The 12653-nt window shown below is 37.4% G+C and overlaps 1 protein-coding gene across 5 annotated transcripts in view; it reads right to left on the bottom strand.

The window, feature by feature from the left end:
• The window catches only part of LCLAT1 (lysocardiolipin acyltransferase 1), a 190670-nt gene that overhangs the window by 126609 nt on the left and 51408 nt on the right, over nucleotides 1–12653 (bottom strand). Inside the window, exon 1 of one of the 5 annotated variants that reach the window (XM_035000842.1) lies at nucleotides 6322–6673. The exons of the other annotated variants lie outside the window; for them this stretch is intronic. The gene's annotated coding sequence lies outside the window, so the exon portion shown is untranslated. Of the gene's footprint in view, nucleotides 1–6321; nucleotides 6674–12653 lie in introns of those variants that run through there. 5 annotated transcript variants of the gene reach the window in all.

The raw sequence follows: 12653 nt of genomic DNA, 5'->3' as shown, positions 1-12653 counted from the left end.
GGCAGATGCTTAACCAACTGAGCCACTCAGACCTTTCTGTCATGTTTTAAAAAGGGAAGAAGGGGGAAAGGGAGACAGAAGAGGAGGAAGGAAAAAAGCAGCAACGTCAACATCACTGTAGCCAAAGTTAAGTCAGCTTGTCAGTAATGTCCATAATGCGTGTTGCTGCATGATCCCATAATCAAAGTAAAACTGATTAAATGTTGCGGTAGAAATACCTCTTAGCATTACTGCTTGTCATACTTCAAACTCAAATTTTCACAAATTAAAAGCCACAATTAAAAACATACATTGAGATAGGAATGATAAAGCACCCCAGGTAAACTAAAACGACACAGCACCCCCCCCCCAAAGGTCACTCAAAACCACCAATTTATTTTATAGCATTTATCTCTGTTAACTTGAAGTTTAAGCTCCTGTTTTGTCTTTCTCTTCACAAGACACAGAGCTAACCAGTAAAATGTGCAAAGAACTAAGCGATGGAGGTACACAGACTGTCAGAAAGCAAGCAAGAAGTTTCCTGAAACTCTTCATATACACAAAATATGAGCCCATGAATATATGTGCATAAAAGTCTCATAAGGATAAAGTTCTAGCAGAAAGCAGCTATTTTAAAAGTTTCTAAAAACAGAATGTTCATTTCTGACTTTCCACCATGGCTACTTTAATCAAAAGCATACTCTTAAAAAGACAGAAAAGGGAAAAAGTTAAAATAGCTGTCTAAATTTACCAAGTTATTTTGACCATTTACTTCTGATCATTTAAACAGAGAATAAGTACCAATTAGAGTCATTCCACAGTCAATAAAAACTCATATAATAATATATGCATTATTAAACATTAACCATGGAGTCTTTACCCTCCTTGGCCATATCATCTAGGTTGAGAAAGAACACATTTGAAAAGGAGGGAAGGAAGCGATACAAGGAAGTACATATTAAATGCCAAATTCATGAAAAATCAGTAAATTTGACAACCAGTCTATAAAATCTTAGAAGTCTAGAGCTAGACTTAAGATTACTAAGCTTTAAACATCTTTCAGTCTCACAGATGATTCTCTCATTATACTGATGAAGAAAGTGGGGAGCAGAAAGGTTGAGGGACCGGACTTGCACTTACAGCGGCACAGCCAGTGGTGTTGGAGCTAGGCTAAGACCGTCCATCTCCAGTTACCAGCTCAGTGTTCTTTGCATTAGAAGAGAATCATAGATGGCTAAGGCAACCAACTAAAACAAGAAGAAGGAATTAAGATGCAAACGAGGTCTGGGCTTAGAGGAAGGATAGCAGTCAGTCAAGCTAGGACAAAAAGAAAGGCAAAGAGGCTACCTCTTAACAATATTCTTCATGGTGCACACTGTGCAGTGATTGGGTTAGTCATGAGAAAGTTCTTCCAAAGTCTCAGGATTTCTGTTGGGTTTTGTTTCTTCCAAATTATTTCAAACAAAATGAATTAACAGCATTTTTTTTTAATGAAAATGCCACTAATTCTTTTTCTGCATAAATGGCAAGCACACTCACTATATTTCAACAATTTCCTGTTGTTATATAAGGTTTCCTTATAAGATGTAAAAGTTAAAACCACATACACCCACACTAAGTGGAACACTACTATATGAAACCATTTCAGAAAGACTGGTTAGTACAACTCTCTTATACCTCCTACCTGATATTCAAGCGACTACCTTCTGTTCAAATTACTTATTATAGTCCTCAGAATGTTAGAGTACCACATAACCCAGCAACTCCACTCCTAGATATATATACCTAAGTGCAATGAAAATACATGTCCACATAAAAACATATGCATGAATGTTCATAGCAGTGCCATTCATAAGTCAAAAGTGGAAACAACCCAAATGTGTTCTTCATTTGATAAAGGGATTAAACAAAAGGGGTTTAGCCATCAACAAGAAAAGAAATGAAGTACTTGATACATGCTACAACACAGACAACCTTGAAAATATTAATGCTCAGTGAAAGAAGCCAGTCACAAAAGTTCACATATTGTATGATTTCATTTATATGAAATGTCCAGAAGAGGCAAATCTATAGAGATAAAAAGTAGATCAGTGGTTCCCTAGGGCTGAAGGCAGGTGTCATGGGAGTGACCGCGAATGAGTATGAAGTTTGTTTAGGGGGGTAAAAGAATGTTCTGAAATTAGACAGTGGTGATGGCTGCACAACTGAACAGTCTAAAACCACTCCTGGTACACTACTCTTGAAATGGGTGAACTGTAATGGTGTGTGTTCATTAGCTGGGAGACTACCAAGACACGAATAACTCTAACCATTTTACCCTGGCAGCCATGAATGGATGGGAAAGGAAAAGAGAAATTATAAGAAAAACTACCACCTCAAAAATTAGAAAAAGCATACACAAGCAAAGCCGGAGTACAAAAGGGAACCAAAACCTAGCCAGAGGGCGCACAATCACTGAACAGAAAAAAGCCTCGATAGACACACAACAAAATGTTACCAATGACTATCCTTGCGTAGTGAGACTATGATTTTTCTTCCAAATTGTGCACAAAAAATCTTATTTTCGCACTATGAAAAAAAATCCCAGTAACAATAATTTCAAAGGGAAAAACGAGGAGCCAGGATTTCTTATACTAAGGGACTGGAGAGGTCCCATTAATAATAAACCACTGAAGATAGAGTCAGCCACGAATAAGAAGCATCAACTGGGGATTTCATAATATTGAAACACTGGCTCAGTGCTTTTCATATGTAAAAACTGCTGATATTCTGACATCAGTAACTTGTCTTTTCTAATGTAAATTACTGGTATTCCCTAGAAGGTATCAAATACCACTGTTTCAGGGCAGCATCGAACACGTGTTTTGACTGGACAAGGAATAAGATGTTTTTCTTCCTGTTTCACACATTACAATTCTTCAAGACAACACAAACCGATCACATTATTTTTAAAATGTGTAGTTACATTATCATCTTTAATAACAGACTTTTTACAAATTAATATACACTGAATAAAAACACTACCATTTTGTCAAATAAAGTCAACTATCATTCACAGTAATTTTCTTTCAATAGATAAAAGCAAAATGAAAAAAAAATTAAATGTTTCCTTTCTACAATTTATTCTTCACACAACAAAGGGTAGTTTACCCAAAGATGGTTCATGGAATGTATTCAAAGGTTCATAAACCCCCTAAAATTGTATGCTAATTTACTTATGTGTGTTTTTCTTCAGAGAGGATCCCGAATTTGTCTTAGAGGGGGTTTGTAATTCAAAGAAAGTTAAGACACTACTGGTTTAGAGAAACAACTGAACAGCAGCCTAAAATGGTCTTCTGTTGTAAAGGAATTCTGGAGACATTCTTAACTCTCAAGAAACTATACTGTGTAATTTTCATTCATGAAACACATTTATCAAGTATCTGGGTAATGAGGTAGGACCAAGGATAAATCATATCATATAACAACACTACTCTAGAAAAAAACTTTAAGTTGTGAAGTCAAAAAATCCAGAAAATATTGTAAGCAAAGGCACAAATATTACATAATACTATTTTATTTGTATTTATTCATACCAGGCTTTGTTTTAAAAATATTTGAGATATCTTTATTATTTAATACCTTATAATATGAATGGAATCAAATAATCTTGATTCAAGGTATTTCAGACTGAATTTCATAAACATGGCTGTTATTCATATGTCATGGAATTCTGAGTGAATGCTACAAATGTATAAAACATTTTTTCTAACTTCTTCTGAAAGAAAATGACAGAGATTTGGTTCATGTGTAAAAGTCTATTTTGTACAAATAACAACAGGGTTAATATCTGGAACATCTGTTTTGCTATTAAAACATTACTTCTGTGACCTTTTTTTCCCTAGACTTGCAAAAATCAAAATAAATAACAGATGGAGAATGACCTTGGAACTCTCTCCATGTATTTTAAAGTGTTTCATGTAGCATGTTCTTGCCATCAATAAAAACACAGGTGGAGAAATTAATATGAATGCCAATAAAAATATTTGATAACAGAAGCTCATGAAGACTTAAGATCAGCAATTAATATTTATAGGATTTTTAAAATTATTTCTAAAACTTACAAAAGTAACTACTCTATTTGATGAAGAAGGAGGTAGTTTTCAGAACAGTACAATGCATAAAATAATATTGAAAGACATCTCTGAAAACTCAATTTAAAAACCACACCACCTATAAAATCACCTATCATGGAAAGTCAGAGTTGTGAGAGGCTTTAGAGATCATTTAATATACTGGTTTAGAAACTTTTTGGCCATAGGACCCTTCATTCAAAAATCTCACCAAAAGGTCTCATGTAAAACACAGCAGAACAGCTGTGGTTCAGGGTTGTCCCCACCCCCCAGGCCCCCCCAGACCTCACTCCTCACCTTCATCTGGACCTCTCTGTTCTAAAGGATATTAAAGAACGTCGTTTGGAACCAGTGGCCCAAGCAAACCCTTATCTCAGATGAGGCAACAGAGATCCAGATCGCTTTTCCTTAGTGCTAAGCGAACTCCCTATCTATACTGCCTAATGGTTTATTTTCTCTTCAGACGACCTCACCTCAGTCACAGACTCATATAATCTTCGAGACAAAAGGGGCCTTAGGGCAGGCCAGGACTTCTCACTCTCAGTTTGGTCTTTCCTCTATTCCACTCTGCCTTTTTTCAGAGACTACTAAAAGACACAGGAGAGAAATACTCTAACAAATGCTTTACATACAATATTCCTTATCTCACAATTCTGAAAAGTAGGTAAAAGTATACCCTTTTTACAGTTGAAGAAAGTGAGCTCAGAAACATTCAACCATGCCCAACTTTAACTGGCAGGTAGCAGAGCTAGGATTTAAACCTGCATCCATTTAACCCTAAAGTGTGTGCTCTTTCCAATTAACCACTTTACATTTGCATAGGACAAATGCCAGACTATAAAAGAAAGGGGAAAATCTATGGTCCAGGCAGAGAAAAACACCTATATAGTCTCCAAAACAGTATCAAAGTAATAGATACCCACTAACATGAGCACCCTAAGTTAGCAGCACTGAAATGGGGTTGTGAAGAATATGGTCAACAAGGCTTTAAGAAAAAGGAGAAACAAAATAAGCATAAGAGCAACAAAACAAAGCCATATTTAAATTAATGAGGCAAAGCTGCTGAGTGTAAGGAAAGATTCACGAACACATATTCAGGAAATCAACAATAAGAAATGAAATTGTTGCACTTAAGCACAAGCATGGAGTCCAAAAAAGAAAAAGAAAAAAATTACAAAGTCAGAAGGCTGCCAGGAAAGAGTTAAGTTACACTCCACTTAAAATAAAAATATGCACAGAAGAGTAATAATGCCTTTCAGATGCTTAACAAAACTCTACCAAAGTATTAGTTCTTAATGCAAAGCCTACCACGAAATAAACAAAATCTGTTTTTCCTCTGTAACATAATTACCCTTGATTACCTGCAATCTTGATGAAAAAAGAACTCAGTGTATAATCTAAAGTCAAAAGTATCAGTTTAATTATTACAGAATTCCACATAATACTTCAGAAGCAACATTCTAGAAGTTACAGGGGACGCTGCTCCCTCAAGAAATTAAATGACACAGGGGCGCCTGGATGGTGCAGCTGGTTAGGCATCCAACTCTTGATTTCTGCTCATGAGATCCAGCCCCGCACTTAGCTTGAGATTTTCTCTCTCTCTCTCTGTCCCTACCCCCACTCATGCTCTCTCTCTAAAATAAATAAATAAATAAAATCTTAAAAAAAAAAAAAAAAGAAAGAAAAGAAAAGAAACTAAATGACACAGTACAAAGAAACTTGAACTAGTTGGTGCTGGGACTGCTTCCTATGGTGTTCTACTGCAAGCACCTCTGGAAACACCAGATTATTTTAGAGAGGGTTGCGACTGGAGGATAAAGACAACACATCTTCCCTGAGTGTCAATTTGACTATATTTTGGAAATATCACTTTTACCTACAACACAAGCACATAGGGCAGAATACAAAATTCTCATGGGACCCACAATCCAGTGGGGGAAATCAATACTCTAAAAAGTAAACAAATGATATTGTAATAAAGGTTACGAAACCTTTGGTTTTGGCTCTGTGTGCGTGTGTGTGTGTGTGTGTGTGTGTGTGTGTGTACGCAAGTGGATGAGCAAGCAGGTAGAGACAGGAGCTGGGGAGGGCACATGTGTGGCATCCCAGGTCTCGAAGGCAGGTAGGTGTTTGTTGGGTTCAAGGAACTGAAATAAGATTCATATCAGAGTATTTATTATGGTAATATACCAACTGCAGGGTATTAAAAAAGGACTGTATTCTCTATTACCTTGGAGGAGGAGGATGCGAGGCTTTTAGCAGGGATCCACTGCATCTGCTATACAGTTTACCACTTCCCTTGACACCCTTTCATTTGGCCCTTGTGAGAAAGAAAAGGTAGGAATTTTACAGATGAAAAGACAGGTTTGTGCCCAAGGCCAAAAAGCCAGAAAAAACGGGAGCTCTGGCAGTATCGCTGAACCTACAGGATGTCCTCCCAGTATTACACACAAGTCCGCGTATCTATTACCTATATATCTGTGTACCTCTACAGTAAGCAACAAGTCAAGAATAATATGCAGTTCGGGGCGCCTGGGTGGCTCAGTCGTTAAGCGTCTGCCTTCGGCTCAGGTCATAATTCCAGGGTCCTGGGATCGAGCCCCGCATCGGGTTCCCTGCTTGGCGGAAAGCCTGCTTCTCCCTCTCCCACTCCCCCTGCTTGTGTTCCCTCTCTAGCTGTCTCTCTGTCTAATAAATAAATAAAATCTTTAAAAAAAAAAAATATGCAGTTCACTACCTCATTTAAAAATGAAAAATGTTTTCATACAAATTTTTAGAAAAACCATGAAGCAAAGTTTTTACCTACTAACTATACTATTGGGCTCATTCTCCTCTTAAAAGTAATAAGCAACAAGAGGAGCAGAGCAACTCACAAAACCTGGGATTCCTGTTCAAGCTCTACTAGTAACCACACTCTTTGTCATTCTGCAAAAGTAACACCAAGCTCTGTCCAACACTGCCCTCTGCCCCTTCACTCTGCCCCTCATTTTCTTTACCTATGATAAGAGAAGACTGGGTCTGGATCACGGTTCTCCCTGGGGCAGTGCATGCCTTTAAGGGCATTTTAGAAATCTGTTGAGCTGTTTTCTTGGGTTTTTTTAGTTTTGTCTTGTGGAATAATCATACCTCATATTATGTTTTAAATTATTTTCCTTTATATTACAGTTAGGGAATTATATTGATTTATTCTAATTATGTGAGTAAAAAACTTTCATTAACTATTAATTTTATCTCAGGACACTAAAGAGTATTACAAAATATTTACTACGAAAAAGGGGGCTTTGGGTTAGATAGAATTAGGAATTAATTGACTAGAAGATCTCAAAGGTTCTTTCCAGTTCTATAATTTACTGATTCTATTAATATTTTGAACACTAATAATAAGACAAAGAATAGTGATAAAGACAGCATACATGAGGACTTGTGGGCAAGAACAGAAACTTCTAAATCTGCTTCTGCGCTTGGTTAAATAATTAAATTTGTGGGAAAGCAATTATATCCTACTGCCCAGGATGTTATATATCAGAATACTTTGTACTTCACTTTTAAGAAAAAGATTAAAACATCTCCAAAAATCACTATTACATTAGTGGCTTAGAAATATGAATTCGGGCACCTGGGTGGCTCAGTTGGTTAAGCGACTGCCTTCGGCTCAGGTCATGATCCTGGAGTCCCGGGATCAAGTCCCGCATCGGGCTCCCTGCTCAGCGGGGGGTCTGCTTCTCCCTCTGACCCTCCCCCCTCTCATGCTCTCTCTATCTCAGTCTCTCTCTCAAATAAATAAATAAAATCTTAAAAAAAAAAAAAGAAATATGAATTGAAAAGGAAGTCCTGGGGTTAGCAAAGATTCAGCCCATACGTCCCAATCATCAATTTCAAAAATCACATTTTATGAAATGGGCATAATGTGAAATGAACCCTGAAATATTATGATAAAGTTAAATAGATTTGGGTACTCCTCCCTCCAAACCAAAACAGAGAAATTGCTGACACATTTCCAAAAAACAGAAAGATAATGCTTTGAGAATCAACCTTCCCACTCTAAAAGCTTCAGTTGAGGGGGTGGGTGGAGCATCTAGATATCAAGACGACATGATATTTCATTACCAAACTATCCTAAAAGTAACTGTGAACTATATTATTTATAAAATATAATCTTCAAATATTGACAGGGAAACCTACTTTGGGCCAAGCCACACATAAATACACGTGTGCCTATGTATTTATATTCATATGTATCATCACATTTTAACAACTCTTCAAGGTAGATATTATTGTTCACTTTTTCTCTGAGGAACAGAAGGTTAAAAGACATTAAATAACAGATTTCCAGCAATCAGGATGCTATGGAACAAAGCCTTTCAAAAATAAGCCTAAAAGCCTCTAAGCAAGGAGAAAAAAAGTTGTTAAAGATTACACAAAGTTGACTCTATAGAAGACTCCAGTTAAGCCTCACCTATTGACCTAATATTCTGTATGAAGCGGTTTTTTATTAAGTACCTGATGCTTCTATCTGCCAAGCACTTTCACATACATTATCTTACTTGATGTTTCTCATATTTTATCTTAGTTGATATCATATTTGATAAGATATTTATCATGTGATAGCCTCCACTAATCTATCCATTAAGGAAGAAATGGAAAAGAGAGCAGTGGTTGCCAGGGGTGAGGGAAAGGATGTGACTATAAAGGGGTAGCACAAGGGAGTTTTTTGGAGTGATGGAACTCTTCTGTTTCCTAATTGTGATGGGGGTTACACAAATCTAGACCTACATTAACATCCACATATGTACACCAAAAGAAAAAAAGGCAACTTAAAAAAAGTTTAACTGCATTTCCTTAACAACATGATGCAGAAAATGGTTGACAAAGAATATTTCTCCTGAACTGCATTTCCTTTTTTTTTTTTTTTTTTTTTTTTAAAGTAGGCTCCATTCTCCATTCCCAGTGTGGAGCCCAACATGGGACTTGAACTCATGACCCTGAGATCAAGACCTGAGCTGAAATCAAGAGTCAGGTGCCAGGCACCCCCTTTTCTTTTGTTTTTGGGGGCTTTTTTGTTTTTATTCAAATTCCTGTTAGTTAACATACAGTGTAATATTAGTTTCAGGTGTACAATGTAGTGATTCAACACTTCGATACATTACCTGGTGTTCCTCACAGCAAGTGCACTCCTGAATCCCCATCACCTATTTCACCCATCCCCTTACCCACCTCCCCTCTGGTGACCATAAGTGTGTTCTCTATAGTTATGAGTCTGTTTCTTGGTTTTTCCTCTCTCCCTCTCTTTTCCCTGTACTCATTTGTTTGGTTACTTAAATTGCCATATGTAAAATTTAAGATGCATTTCCTTTCAATGCCACAGAGTATGCTTTTAGTTCATAAAATAACTTTGTAGAAACACCTTAGTCCTTTGATAGTTCAGGATTTTATGGAGATTCTAATTAAACAACTACAAATTTATCTTTAATAAAACATCAGTAAGTTCTCTTGGTATATCAACATTTTTTTTAAAGATTTTATTTATTTATTTATTTATTTATTTATTTTTAAAGATTTTATTTATTTATTTGAGAGAGAGCACATGAGAGGGGGGAGGGTCAGAGGAAGAAGCAAGCTCCCCGCCGAGCAGGGAGCCCGATGCGGGACTCGATCCAGGGACTCCAGGATCATGACCTGAGCCGAAGGCAGTCGCTTAACCAACTGAGCCACCCAGGCGCCCCGATTTTATTTATTTTTTGACAGAGAGAGACAGCATAGAAGGAACACAAGCAGGGGGAGTGGGAGAGGGAGAAAGGCAGGCTTCCCACTGAGCAGGGAGCCCGATGCAGGGCTCGATCCCAGGCCCCTGGGATCATGACCTGAGCCGAAGGCATACGCTTAACCAACTGAGCCACCTAGGCTCAACATTTTAAAAATTCAAGTTATTATAATAAGTAAAGTCAGATTTTACAAAAGTACACACCTTCCAAAGTTCTTTGAATTCTGCTACACAAAAGCTTATATTTAAAGCATATATGTAATAAGAAATCTCTAGTCACAACCATTTCAAAATCAGGAAGGAGGGAGAGAAAATTTACTAAGTATATACATCCAATGTCTCCAAAGGTTACTGCATTCTCTTTATAAACTGTCTAATCTCACTGAACAATCTCCCCACCCCTGAGAGACCAAGATCTTCCCAATTTTATGAAAAAAGAACATGGAGTCAGCAGGTTAAACAAAGCAGCCCGCAATTGCTCAGCTAATGAGACAATGGAGCAAAGATAAGCCAGAGTTTTAAAATAAGAGCACGTTTTAGTGTGCCTATAATAAGGGTATAAATTCACAGCATATGGAAATTTAAATGAAATTAACAGTCAGTGCAAAATACTGATTTGTCATCTCTAAAAACAGACAACTGTCAAGTATTTGCTATGTGAAACAAAATTTTTCCAACCAAGAAGTCTGAGAAGGTGCTAACAAGCCAATTTGATACACTGGATTTGACTAGTAACCAAGAAAGCATGCTCTTCAGTATTTCTCGGTACCAACAACTAAAAACATCTACCATGTTAAATCAAGAATATAACTTATTAGGGATGTCTATCACATAAGTAGTAACTTAAGGATAAATGATCACATAGCCAAAGATTTCTGTCTCCCCTAAAAGTCTGAACTCCTTAAGAAATTCAAATTCTTCCACCTAGAATTCAAGGTCTTTTCTGATCCAGCCCAAATTAATTTTTCAAAATTTCCCTGAGTATTCAGCTTCCTACACACTTCACTTTAGCCACAAGCTGAACTCTCCCTGTTCCCCTAAGCCCAATGTGTACCTCCTCATGTCTAAATTACACCCTCTACACTCCATGTAAGGAAATGACTCACCCTACAAGACAGCTCAATTCTCTCCTCCTCCAGCAACCCTTCCCAAACTACTAGTTCAAAACAGTTTCTGCCTTTCCTCAGAACTCCTATAAAACTTTTGTCCATTCATGATATACATAGTGTTATTTTGTTGTTGTTGTTGTTTAAAGATTTTATTTATTTACTAGAGAGACTGAGTGAGCGAGCATGACTGGGGGGAGGGACAGAGGGAGAAGGGGAGGGAGAAGCAGGCTCCCCACTGAGCAGGGAGCCTGATGTGGGGCTTGATCCCAGGACCCTGGGATCATGACCCGAGCCAAAGGGAGACACTTAACCGACTGAGCCACCCAGGTGCCCCCATAGTGTTATTTTATTGAACTGGATTTACTTCTTTTTTGCATGTATGTCTTATTTCCACAGGACAGACTTGTGACATCTGCACTTGTATCATCCACAGCATTGCATTCCTAGTTGATAGCCAGAAAAAACTATTTCTTTTTTATTTTAGGTTACAAACTAACTTAGGATGATACTTAAATATATTTGTGACATATGTGATATAAATACCTAATGTATGTTTAGCCTAGACACAGTATTACACTTTTCCCTTGAGAATAAAAACTTTTAAAACATGTTATCTTCCCTAAGGCTAACATCTCAATGATAGCTTCTAGGCAGAGAAAACCCAAATTCCTGTATTTCCTTTTGATACCACACATTTAAATTATTAAAAGCTTATTTTTTTTTAATTTGTCCATATACATTTCTCCCCTGAAAGTCCAGGCAGATCTTTTATAATATACAAAACGTATGGAGCACTACCACAAATGCAATTAACAGGCTAAAATTAAGGTATAAACAACCAACCTTGCAAATGGAAAACGTAAACAAAAATCATTCACTTTTAGGAAATTAAAAAACAAATCTACAAATTATAAATACAAGCTGACACGAAGGCCACCTGTTAAGCTGGGAAAAAAAATTCCAGTGGGTTATCCATGTACACACTACCACACTAAAGCATAAGATTAAAAAATACCAGCAAATCATAAGGTCGTACAGCTTAAAGAGGCAATACAAGTCTCCCTCCCACACCTGAAAGTAGAACTTTCCTATGAAACCTTTCATAAGCCAAAATGGCATAAAGTGAAGAAGTAATTACCATTATTTCATTATGAAAATATTTTTGAGCATTCCCATAGCCAAAAAATAACCTCTCTCAGGCTTTTTTGATACCTCAAGACACATCTTGCTAACAGATGCGCAAAGTAAATCGAGAAAAAGCACAGATGCTCACAGACACACTTCAAAGCCATGGCGGCTTGAGACTGAGATGCTGAGTGTAGTTCCCCGGAAAGGAGCTTGGTGGCGCTACACTCACTGCTTGGGGGTGCCCGCTGCCTCTGTAAGGGTGCGCTGCCAAACAAATGCTGAACGCAAACTTCTTTTGATTTCTTTCAGCTAGCAAAAACAGGTACTAATGTAGGTCTTTGGTAAAAGTAAGGTGATATAACATGAACTTTCAAAAAGCAGGGGATACCGTCGCACCACAATGGTTAAGAGCACAGTCTCCGAAGTTAAATTGTATAGACTAGCACTAACTCCTTATGCGCTATACTGTGTGGCCTTAAGCAAGAAGCTGAACCTCACGGTGCCTCGGATCAGTAACAATAGAACCTGCCTGGTGGTGTCACTACCGGTATTGAGTTAACATAT

The sequence above is a fragment of the Mirounga leonina genome, unplaced genomic scaffold (genome assembly GCF_011800145.1).
Source record: "Mirounga leonina isolate KUSES-001 unplaced genomic scaffold, KU_Mleo_1.0 Mir_125, whole genome shotgun sequence".
NCBI classification, from domain to species: Eukaryota; Metazoa; Chordata; class Mammalia; order Carnivora; family Phocidae; genus Mirounga; species Mirounga leonina.
Note: the sequence above shows the minus strand (reverse complement) of the source record. Positions and strands in the feature narration are given on the sequence as shown.